Below are 12,588 nucleotides of genomic sequence, written 5' to 3' on the forward strand. Positions count from 1 at the left end.
GAGGCGTATGATGGACAGCCAGTAGCCAGAGAAAGGAGGGTGCAGCTAATAGTCCTGTCCAAAAAATAAAGTTTAACTCATCAAAAAAGCCACTTCTCGCCTGCCTGTTCTTCGCTCCACACACCCACAAAGTCCTTCATTTTTCAAGACTTCTGCAAAGTCCCTTCATAAGACAGCAGTCTATATTTCCCCTGCAATCATACAATCAAGTCCTCAAAAGCTGAAAGCATCTGCAGAAATTAACTCAGAACTCCATGTACTTTACATAACAATGTATTCACGAAAAAGTGCCAACAATTGCTAACCTGCCATCAGGAGGAGAATTCAATCCATAGTATTTGAGCTCTGTAGATCAGACAAGTCCCAACCTCAATTCTGTGCCTGGTTAGCTAAATTCACCCACAACAGTGGTACGGGTTCTACATTAGTGACAAGTAGGACATTGCTGCAGGAATTCCTCAGGGCAGTGTCCTAGGCCCAACCATCAAAAGCTGCTTCATTAATGACCTTCCCTCCATCATAAGGTCAGAAATGGGGATGTTCGCTGATGATTGCACAGTGTTCAGTTCCATTCGCAACCCCTCAAATAATGAAGCAGTCCGAGCCCGCATGCAGCAAGACCTGGACAACATCCAGGCTTGGGCTGATAAGTGGCAAGTAACATTCGCACCAGACAAGTGCCAGGCAATGACCATCACCAACAAGAGAGAGTTTAACCACCTCCCCATGACATTCAATGGCATTACCATCGCCGAATCCCCCACCATCAACATCCTGGGGGTCACCATTGACCAGAAACTTAACTGGACCAGCCATATAAATACTGTGGCTACAAGAGCAGGTCAGAGGCTTGGAAATATATCACCGTTCCTTCATCGTCACTGGGTCAAAATCCTGGAACTCCCTTCCTAACAGCACTGTGGGAGAAACTTCACCACATGGATTGCAGCGGTTCAAGAAGGCGGCTCACCACCACCTTCTCAAGGGCAATTATGGATGGGCAATAAATGCCGGCCTCGCCAGCGATGCCCACATCCCATGAACGAATAAAAAAAAAACTTGGGCTAGAGAAGGGCAAAATCAGGAAGCCTGCTCTTCATCACTATTCAGTGACCACTGCTGCAAATGTTTGTATGGGGACATCAGGTGAGGACAGGATCAAGCTAAAAAGATTTTATTGAAGGGATTTGATAGGGTAGGTCCAACTAAATTATTTCCTCTGGTGGGGGAATCTTAAAATTAGAGCTAGGCCGTTCAGGAGTGAAATTAGAAATCACTTTTTCACACAAAGGGCAGTAGAAATCTGGAATTCTCTCCCCCAAAAGGTTGAGGTTGCTAAGACAATTGGAGCTTTCAAGACTGAGATGGAGAGATTTTTATTGGGTAAGGCTATCAAGAGATATAGAGAAAAGGCGGTTAAATGGAATGAGTGCAAATCAGCCATGATTTATTGAATGGCGGAACAGGCTCGAGGGGATGAATGGCCTATTCCTGTTACTAATGTTCCTATGTTCCCAAGTTCAGCTGTGATGTCTCCTCAGACTCAAATAGCCTCCTGGCATTTCACTGCCAAGACACACACATGATCAATGGCCATTTAGGCCAGGTAGTGGAAGATGAGCCATGAAGCTGTATTATAAGGGAGTCAATGCCTTCATTAGTGTAAGGGAGCGGAGAAAATCTGAGAACATTTGACAGAAAAAGAAAAATTGGCACAAATTCTAGAAAATCTTCCATTAATATATCACGGTGATCTAAATTACGGCAGTGAAATTGAAACATTCAAAGCAAAACAATAGAAGGGAGTAACCGTAAAAGGTAAGCAGTACTTGCTTAAATAGTGACATTAATAATACTTTTAAGAATTTGGATGAATGTGTTAACGCAGTTAAAATTTTCTCTGGTACATCTGAACTAAATTTAGGACACCTGGACTATTTCAAATTATATTCTATGGCAGTACTTGAAAATTCTTAGTACATCATGCATGATATTTGGAAAAAAAATCTGTGTCTATCACAAATTGATTACAATGTTTCTTTATGCTGATGGCTAACCACAGACCATCCATGGAAACAGTGGGGATGTAATTGAATTTGGCAGGGGCGCAAAACGTGTGGTAATGGATCTCCCTGCCTTATCCGCCATTTGTTTTCCATTGACTTCAATGGAAAGGAATATCAGGTGGGTGAAAATTGGACGGCTGATCTGTTGCTGCCCGTTTTGCGCCCCCACCAAAGTTGAACTTCGCGGCTCTGTATATTTAAGTTTATGAAAATATGTAACTTATGTTATACATCTTAAGGATATGCAATTTTTCTGTAACTGATTGTCTCTCACTCACTCTCACAAATCTTACTAGCTTTTCTATGTACACATTTAGTCTTATATTGAAAAGGACTCTGAATTATTAATAAAGTTACCTTTCCATTTGATCCAGTCTGCAGATTCCCTATGTGTTACTACGTGAGGAACAAAATCTATAAGTGACAGACTTCAAAGTTTTTTTTTGTTAAATAAAGGAGTATTCCAGGGTATATTTTCCGGTCACTATGGCAGGTGATGTCGGAAAAGACTTTGTGCTGGGGGACCCAAAAATCTGGCATATCCAAACAGCTGGATCTGTGCCATTTCAGCAGTAAACCCAACCTTCCGTTGAGCCTTTAAGAATGGCCAAATGCGGTCTCGCCTGAATCAGCCATATATTATTTTAAATATTACAATGCATTTAAATGACGCCTAGTGCAATTTTCAATCTGCATAGTAACATAGTATGGTATAGCACAGGGGGAGGGCTATTCGGCCCATCATGCCTGCGCTGGTTCTTTGAAAGACCTATCCAATTACATAAGAATATAAGAAATAGAAGCAGGAGTAGGCCATATGGCCCATCAAGCCTGCTCCACCATTCAATGAGATCATGGCTGATCATCTACCTCAACTCCACTTTCCCGCCCTATTCCCATATCCCTTGAAAACCTTAGTGTCCAAAAATCTATTGATCTCAATCTTGAATATACTCAACGACTCAGCATCCACAGCCTTCTGGGGTAAAAAATTCCAAAAATTCAGAACCCTCTGAATGAAGAAATTTTCCTCATCTCAGTCCCAGTCTCAAGATAAAGGCCGACCCCTTATCTTGATACTGTGACCCCCTAGTTCTAGACTCCGCAGCCAGGGGGAACAGCCTCTCAGCATCTACCCTGTCAAGCCCGCTAAGAATTTTATACGTTTCAAAGAGATCATGCAAGAAATATGATATCTAGACCAAATCATAATCATGTATCCCATCCTGTAACGCTTCAGACGCTTGGCTACAAAGCAAAGCGCAGACCTTGCATCTGTGAGAATACAAAGGGAGCCAGTACTGCACATGAAATGATATGTCTGACATCAGGCCATCAGGCAAAGTGATTGGGAATATTGCAGAGACAATAGAAGTGTGAAACAGCCACACTAAAGACCAAGGGAGCTAAATTGAGCCATGTAGTGCGCGTTGTTTCGGTGCTACGCAGCCTCTCCAACATCCAAGATGGCATCTTGGATGCGCATGCATGTTTCCAGCGTGACGTGCGCCAGATGCCATCTTGGTATAGGAGTTAGCACAGGTGCAGATAACAAATGCTGGAATCATGTAAAGTAGGGAGAAAATGGCTTCAATCAATGGAAAACAAATGGCGGATAAGACAGGGAGATCCAATACCACATGTTCTGCGCCCCTGCCTAAATGAATTTCATCCCCACTGTTTCCATGGATGGTCTGTGGTTAGCCATCAGCATAAAGTAAAATTGTAATCAATTTGTGATAGACACAGATTTTTTTTCCAAATTTCTTGCATGATGTACTAAGAATTTTCAAGTACTGCCATAGAATATAATTTGAAATAGTCCAGGTGTCCTAAATTTAGTTCAGATGTACCAGAGAAAATTTTAACTGCATTAACACCTTTATCCAAGTTTTTAAAAATATTATTAATGTCACTATTTAAGCAAGTACTGCTTACCTTTTACAGTTACTCCCTGTGGTGGAGGCCAACCTTTGTCCCAAGTGACAGAGTGGCCTCCTGAAATGAGTGAGGGTCTCCCCCTCCCCCAACCTGTCAAATGGACCTTTGCAGCTGCCACAGGCTGATAGCTGCAACACGTCCATTTGACCTGGGAGTGTTTCCCCCAGTATGGGAAACAGTCCCAGTTGTTTCTAAAATCCCACCCCTCCTCACATATTCCCTTAATCAGGTCTGTTAATGACCTGAAATACCTAGGTAAATAGTCTCAAGTGGCACCCCGCTGGCTTTAATTGCCTGCGGCAGTCCCACATGCGGGAGCTGCGCGCGCACGTTGGCGCGTCTGTGGGGAACCCGGAAGTGGGCGGGTTGGAGCCGGGCTTCCGACCTGCTCCGGGATTCCCCGATTTTCGGAGCTCCCCCGCCAGGAACATACCCGATAGCGGGTGCTAAAATGGAGGCCTATGAGAATAGGTAAGTGGGTAACATAAAAGGGAACCCAAAAGTCTTTTATAAACATGTAAATAGTAAAAGGGTAGTCAAAGGAAGTGTGGGACCGATTAGGGACCATAAAGGAGATCTTCTCGTGCCGGCAGAAGGCATGGCTGAGCCATTAAATGAGAACTTTGCATCTGTCTTCACTAGAGAAGAGAATGCTGCTATTGTGGCAGGAACGGAGGAGGGAGTAGCAATATTGAATAGGATAAAAATAGATAAAGAGGAGGTACTTAAAAGATTGGCAGTACTCAAAATAGAAAACTCACCTGGTCCAGATGGGATGCATCCTGGGTTACTGAGGGAAGTAAGAGTGGAAATTGTGGAGGCTCTGGCCACAATCTTCCAATCCTCCTTAGATATGGGGTGGTGCCGGAGCACTGGAGGATTGTAAATGTTACACCCCGTTCTAAAAAGGAGAGAGGGATAAACCCGACAATTACAGGCCAGTCAGCCAAACGTTTGTGGTGTGGAAACTTTGAGAGACAATAATCCGGGACAAAATTAATTGACACTTGGAAAAATATGGGCTGATAAATAAAAGTCAGCATGGATTTGTTAAAGGAAAATCGTGTTTGACTATCTTGATTGAGTTCTTTGACAAAGTAATGGAAAGGGTTGATGAGGGTAGTGTAGTTGATGTTGTGTATATGGACTTTCAAAAGGCATTTGATAAAGTACCACATAATAGACTTGTTAGCAAAATTAAAGCCCATGGGATTAAAGGGGCAGTGGCAGCGTGGATACAAAATTGGTGAGGGGACAGAAAGCAAAGAGTAGTGGTGAACGGTTGTTTTTCAGACTGGAGGGAAGTATACAGTGTTATTCCCCAGGGGTCAGTCTTTGGACCACTGCTCTTTTTGATATATATTAATGACCTGGACTTGGGTGTAGAGGATATAATTTCAAAGTTTGCAGATAACACGAAACTCGGAAATGTAGTAAAGAATCTGGAGAATAGTGACATAAGAACATAAGAACATAAGAAATAGGATCAGGAGTAGGCCAATCGGCCCCTCGAGCGTGCTCCGCCATTCAATAAGATCATGGCTGATCTGATCCCAACCACAAATCTAAAGAACACAAGAAGTAGGAGCAGGACCCGGCCACTCAGCCCCTGGGCCCTCTCCGCCACCCACAGGGGATTGACCGATCCAAACTCAGCTTCATGTCCAATTTCCTGCCCGCTCCCCATAACCCCAAATTCCCTTTACTTCTAGAAAACTGTCTATTTCTGTTTTAAATTTATCTAATGATGTAGCTTCCACAGCTTCCTGGGGCAGCAAATTCCACAGACCTACCACCCTCTGAGTGAAGAAGTTTCTCCTCATCTCAGTTTTGAACGAGCAGCCCCTTATTCTAAGATTATGCCCCCTAGTTCTAGTTTCACCCATCTTTGGGAACATCCTTACTGCATCCACCCGATCAAGCCCCTTCACAATCTTATATGTTTCAATAAGATCGCCTCTCATTCTTCTGAACTCCAATGAGTAGAGTCCCAATCTACTCAACCTCTCCTCATATGTCCACCCCCTCATCCCCGGGATTAACCGAGTGATCCTTCTTTGTACTGCCTCGAGAGCAAGTATGTCTTTTCTTAAGTGTGGTCACCAAAACTGTATGCAGTATTCCAGGTGCGGTCTCACCAATACCTTATATAACTGCTGTAAACAATTTTACAACACCAAGTTATAGTCCAGCAATTTTATTTTAAATTCACAAGCTTTCGGAGGCTACCTCCTTCCTCAGGTGAACGATGTGGAATATATAACTGCAGCAACACCTCCCTTGTTTTTATATTCTATCCCCCTAGCAATAAAAGCCAACATTCCGTTGGCTTTCTTGATCACCTGCTGCACCTGCATACCAACTTTTTGATTTTCTTGCACTAGGACCCCCAGATCCCTTTGGACTGCAGTACTTTCCAGTCTCTCGCCATTAAGAAAATAACTTGCTCTCTGATTTTTCCTGCCAAAGTGCATAACCTCACATTTTCCAATATTATATTGCATCTGCCAAATCTCCGCCCACTCACCCAGCCTGTCTATATCCCCTTGCAGGTTTTTTATGTCCTCCTCACTCTCTACTTTCCCTCCCATCTTTGTATCATCTGCAAACTTTGATATGTTGCACTCGGTCCCCTCCTCCAAATCGTTAATATAGATTGTAAAGAGTTGGGGACCCAGCACCGACCCCTGTGGAACACCACTGGTTACTGGTTGCCAGTCCGAGAATGAACCATTTATCCCAACTCTCTGCCTCCTGTTCGATAACCAATCCTCCACCCATGCCAGAATATTACCCCCAATTCAGGAGGACATAAACAGACTGGTGAAATGGGCAGATACATGGCAGAGGAAATTTAATGCAGAAGTGTGAAGTGTTGCATTTTGGTGGGAAGAATGAGGAGAAGCAATATAAACAAAACGGTACAATTTAAAAGGAGTTGCAGGAACAGAGAGACCTAGGGGTTTACATACACAAAGCTTTGAAGGTGGCAGGACATGTTGAGAATGCTGTTAAAAAAGCATATGGGCTCCTGGGCTTTATTAATAGAGGCACACAGTTCAAAAGCAAGGAATTTATGCTAAACCCTTGTAAACCACTGGTTAGGCCTCAGCTGGTGTATTGTGTTCAATTCAGGGCCACACTTTGGGATGGATGTCAAGGTCTTAGAGAGGGTGCAGAAGAGATTTACTAGAAAGGTGCCAGGGATGAGGGACTTCAATTATGTGGAGAGACTGGAGAAGCTGGGGTTGTTCTCCTTTGATCAGAGAAAGTTATGGGAGATTTGATAGAGGTGTTCAAAATCATGAATGTTTTTTACAGGGTAAATAAGGAGAAACTGTTACAGTGGCAGAAGGGTCACTAACCAAAGGACACAGATTTAAGGTGATTGGCAAAAGTGCCAGAGGTGACATAGGAAATATTTTTTTACACAGCGAGTTGTAATGATCTGGAATGCACTGCTTGAAAGGGTGGCGGGAGCAGATTCAAGTAAATTTAAAAGGCAATTGGATAAATACTTAAAGGAAAAGCAATTAGAGGGCTATGGGGTAAGAGCAGGGGAATGGGACTAACTGGATAGCTCTTTCAAAGAGCCAGCACAGGCACAATGGGCTGAACGGCCTTCTCCTGTGCTGTACCTACTTTGATACTATGAACTATAAGCACAAATAGATCTGAGTTGTCTGGGCTTGGAGTGCTGCGTTGCCAGGGCTCAGGGCATGCTTTCAGTCAATATTAATTTGCTTTGTTACATTTGCATTAAGCATACTTCACAGCATTTTAAAGGGCTAAATCATGACCACAGTTGCCTTTCTCAAAAGAAATGGTGCAAGCTTCTCTTCATTCCTTAAAGCTCTAAGCTTCAGATTAATCCTTTCTGTTATTCTCTGAATTTTGTCCAATGCGTTAATGTCCTTCAGCAGGTTAGATGCCAATATCTGCACAAAATATTCCAAATTTGGCCTCACTAATATCCCACACAATTTAGAATAACTTGTTTTTCTGTTATTAATCAAATGCCTTCCAGTTGCCTTCCATTACCTGATAACAATGTTACATTGACTGGATACTTTCAGTAAGTGGTCAGTAATCACAACCCATATTCTTTTCCTTTTGCACTCATCTACTACAAAATGAAACCATTCATTTTGTTTCGTGCTTCCCTTAACTTTTACTGGTGTTTCCTCTTTAAGGGGAGGCACTTGTGTGATGCCTCCCCCGCCCCACCCCCATTCAGTTGGGTTAGGCATCCTTGGCCCACAGTTCCATAAGCCAAATTAGGTCAGACCCTTTCTTATTATTAGCCTAACCCACCAGTCTACTTTAAAATGGGATCCTTTCATGTAAAGAGGAGGCATTTGATAGTGTCCCAATGGGTCTTGGCTTGCCCAACCCCACATTTCCACAGCCCTACTTGAAATAAGACACCCATTTTGTCCTATCCCTCTCTGTAATTTTAGTGGTATCATCACTTTAAAAGTGACATCTGATGTATCATGGTGGGTTTTGTCCGATCGCACTAGTCTATCTTAAAGCAGGACCCTTTCACATTATTGTCTTGAAATTTTAATGATATTGTCTCTTTAAAGGCAGGCAGTTATTGTAGCCTGATTGGGTTGGATATAACTCAATCCTTAATTTCACCGGCCTATCTTTATTCTGTACATATGTTTCCTGTTCCAGTAACTATTACCTGACATTAATCCACATTAAAATCTATCTACTATTTATTTTCCCATTTGTATAATTAATCCAGATGCCCTTGAATGGCTTTTATAATAGTTACCTGTCCACGTGGCTTACATTTACAGTAAATGTTATAATATTGCAAAACATCTTTTTCATACTTCTGAGCAATGTAAACAGTAGGGGAACCAGAAAATAGAGTTTCCTACATTACTGCCATCCAGACAGAGTTTTTTTTTTCCATTTATGATCATTTTATGTTACCTATTGCGAAGCTATTTTTCTGCCGTGTTAGTTCACTTGTCCTTAACCCTTGCTGTGACACAGATGAATTATATTGTCCGGGCACGATCAGATTACCGGTGTCATGAGCAAGATAACTCATCCAGCACAATGTTTGAATGTTCAATGTGAAAAATGGAGCTGATCTAGTCAGTTTTTAGACAGCCAGGTCCTTATCAGCTGAAAACTGGTCTATGGAGTCAGTTTACAGTTAATGGGGTAGAGTTTTCACTTTGGGCACAATCGGGAAATTAGGCCCAAGATGCACTTGAAATTGCGCTGGTTCAATTAGGCTTCAAATTTCCACTAAAATTCATTTGCATAATCACAAATATAAAATCCTCCATGAACCAGCGCAATTGGGCAGCAGAATAGAACATAATTGTTTCTTTTTTTCTATTAAAAGGTATTCCTTGATGTATTTAAGAGTGGTAACCTGGTGCAGTTTTATTAATACAACTGAAAATGGGATTATCACCAAAAATAAACATTTTTAATAAGGGCGTCCAATCCTCTGCCTGTGAGTAACCTGATTTAAAATCACTGAAAATGAATTTTAAAAACTATACTGAACCATTTAATAGTTCCATTAGTGTACACTAGTCAGTTTCTTAGTAAATTAAATATTTCTTGATATGAATAAACTTGTAAAATGTGGATACTGGTGCCTGTGCACCTAAGAGAATGATCGCAATTTGAACAGCCTTCCCGAACCAGCGCAATCGGCAGAATCTCGCAATTTTGACCGGGGGCGGGGTCTGTTTCAGGTAAAAGATCACGGAAGCCATGAGCGTAAGTGGTTTTGGGTATAACGCAGTCACGTTTAAAATTCCCCGATCTTCTACGCTGGTTCGACTGATTTCGCCCGGATGCGTTGATATTACTAATGGAAACAAGCCGAAACTCAACCCTATTATACTTTGATGTTGCTCCCACATCCAACACTGGTAGTGAAACCTGGCAGCTAAGGAAAACAGCCATATAAAGACTTTTCCAATTTTCTTTCTATCAAAGGAAAAAAGACCATAGAAAAGCTAAGATGTAAATTAGTTAGAAACAGAAAAGTAAAAGTAGAGTTAAAATAACAAAATAGAAGCTGGAGTGAATTAGGAAGAAGAAATAAAGGAGAAGATAAGACAAGGGGAAGGAGCTTTGTTAGTTTAAATGAATGGATGGAAAATCAGGTGGACACTGTTATGAGCATGCAATCCTCCCCGCCCAATTTTTCTCTTTATGTTCCACCTAGGCAAGTGCAAGAGAGGAAAATTGGGTCCAAAGTGTTCAATTTTTTAACATTTTTATTTACATTTTAAGTGTTTATTTCAAACTATAGGGCTAATATTATTGTAATATAATACTTTAGGATATATTAATATAATTACTATATATTAATATATATTATACTATAATAATCACACTATACTATTATAATATACTATAACTAATATAATTACTATATTAATATATAGTAATATATAGTAATATGATACTACAGGATAGTTCAATTTTAAACTTTAAATGTTTAAGTTTCTGTCAGGCTTAAGCAGAGACAAACAAGCAACCTCTCCGACAGGAGAGCTGCTGTAGTTAGTTAATTGGTTAGCTGGATTAAACTGGTTCCTGAAACATTAGCAGAGCAGGGCTGACTCATCTGAGTCACAAACAGTAGAAATACAGGGGCATGTGAGAGCAACCGGCACTGAATGCAGCAGGCACAGAGTGTGCAACTTAAGAGTTTGGTAAGTGTGGGAGTTCGGTGAAGTGAGGGAAGGAGGTACTGCTTTGCCTTGCTTTTCCTAACTTTTTCCGCAGAGCGGCAGTGGACCTGAGCGGCAGAAGACTGAGAACAGGGATAAAAGCAGCAGCAGACCTGCAACAAGAGAAAACTGCAGTGTGACGTCACAGGTGAGGCAGGTAAGTGATTGGTAGTGACGGTGGGCTGAGCTTTAAGTTAACATATAGCATATAACTACATTTTAAAAACTAAACTTAATTTAATTCATCTCATTAAACAAGGTAAATAATTTGATTAACACAAAAATTCATTAATTAAATAAATAAAATAATGGGAGAACAGGAGATGTGTTGCTGCTGCAATATGTGGGAGCTTGTGGACATTTTTGTCCAGGGCGACCAGATCTGCAGTAAGTGTCTGCAACTCGAGGAACTTTGGTTCCGAGTTGAGGAGCTGGAGTCCGAGCTGCGGACATTGCTAGACATCAGGGAGGGGGAAAGCTTCCTGGATCTTTTGCTCCAGAAGGCAGCCACACCCCTTAGATTAAATACTTTAGAATTGACACATGGTCAGGGACAGGAGGGTATGACTGCGAGTGAGGCAGGTACGGGGATCCAGGAGGTAGTATTGCAGGAGCCTCAGTCCCTGCGCTTGTTCTTGCAACTCTTGTGGACAGGTGCGGGGATTGCGGGGAGGATGAGCAAACTGACCACGGCACCGTGGTACAGGAAGCCGTTCAAGTGGGGGGAGTAAAAAAGAAGGTGGTTGTAGTAGGTGACAGTATAGTTAGGGGGATAGACACTGTTCTCTGCAGCCAGGAGCATGAGTGCTGAAGGCTATGTTGCCTATCCGGTGCCAGGGTTAAGGACATCTCCTCTGGGCTGGAGAAGAACTTGGAGTGGGAGGAGACGGATCCAGTTGTCGTGGCTCAGGTAATAATCTCTGGATTATTAGCTGAGCCACGAGCAAATTGGCATGTGGTCAATAGGATCAGGGAGATGAATGCGTGGCTCAAAAATTGGTGTGGGAGAAGTGGGTTTTGATTCATGGGGCACTGGCACCAGTACTGGGGAAAGAGAGAGCTGTTCCGTTGGGACGGACTACACCTGAACCATGCTGGGACTAGAGTTCTAGTGAATTGAATAACAAGGGAGGTAGTGTAAGAGACTCAAAATTCACAGATCCCCCAAAACTCGGAGAAAAACCCTAAAGAAATTCACCTTTTCCCTGAGTATGGAAAACTTTGGCCATTGTCTGAAATCCTAAGATGGAAGGATAGGTGAGAGGTCACCAGACGAATCTACAACCCAGACGTGGAATGTGGGAGAATTTACTGCTTCAGACATGTCTCTGTTTTAATGCAAAACCGACAGCAGGGGGTCGACACTCAAGGCCATTGAAAGAGGCAACTGCTCCAGACATGTGGGGCCATGCCTTTGTTTTAAAGCAAAACCCATCAACACCTAGGACATTGGATACAAAAGGAAGTCTTGTGTGACAAGCTCTAAAAATCGGAATTAACAATGACCCATCAGGAGAAGCAATGGCAACATGATGAGGGACCATCAAAAACCCATCAAAGATTCTTAAGGACTTTGTAAGAACTGTTTAAACAGACATGAAGTGTTTTTTTAAAGTGTCGAAGACCATTGTAAGAGAGGTTATTAGAAGTGGAAACTCGAAACCCCTCTCGTGCTCTCTCTCTCTCTCTGGTTCTTGCTGTCTGTTGTGTTCTGCTTGTCTTGGTTCTGCCTGTGTCTGGGAGGAAGAGCAGCTTCCAGCGAACAACAAGGCGAGGAAAGCAGTTCGACAGGGAAGGTCAGCAGCTCTAGAAGCAGGCCGACACACAAGAAGAAACCAGAGCAACCGCCCCAGTGA

The sequence above is a fragment of the Heptranchias perlo genome, chromosome 6, assembly GCF_035084215.1.
Source record: "Heptranchias perlo isolate sHepPer1 chromosome 6, sHepPer1.hap1, whole genome shotgun sequence".
NCBI lineage: Eukaryota > Metazoa > Chordata > Chondrichthyes > Hexanchiformes > Hexanchidae > Heptranchias > Heptranchias perlo.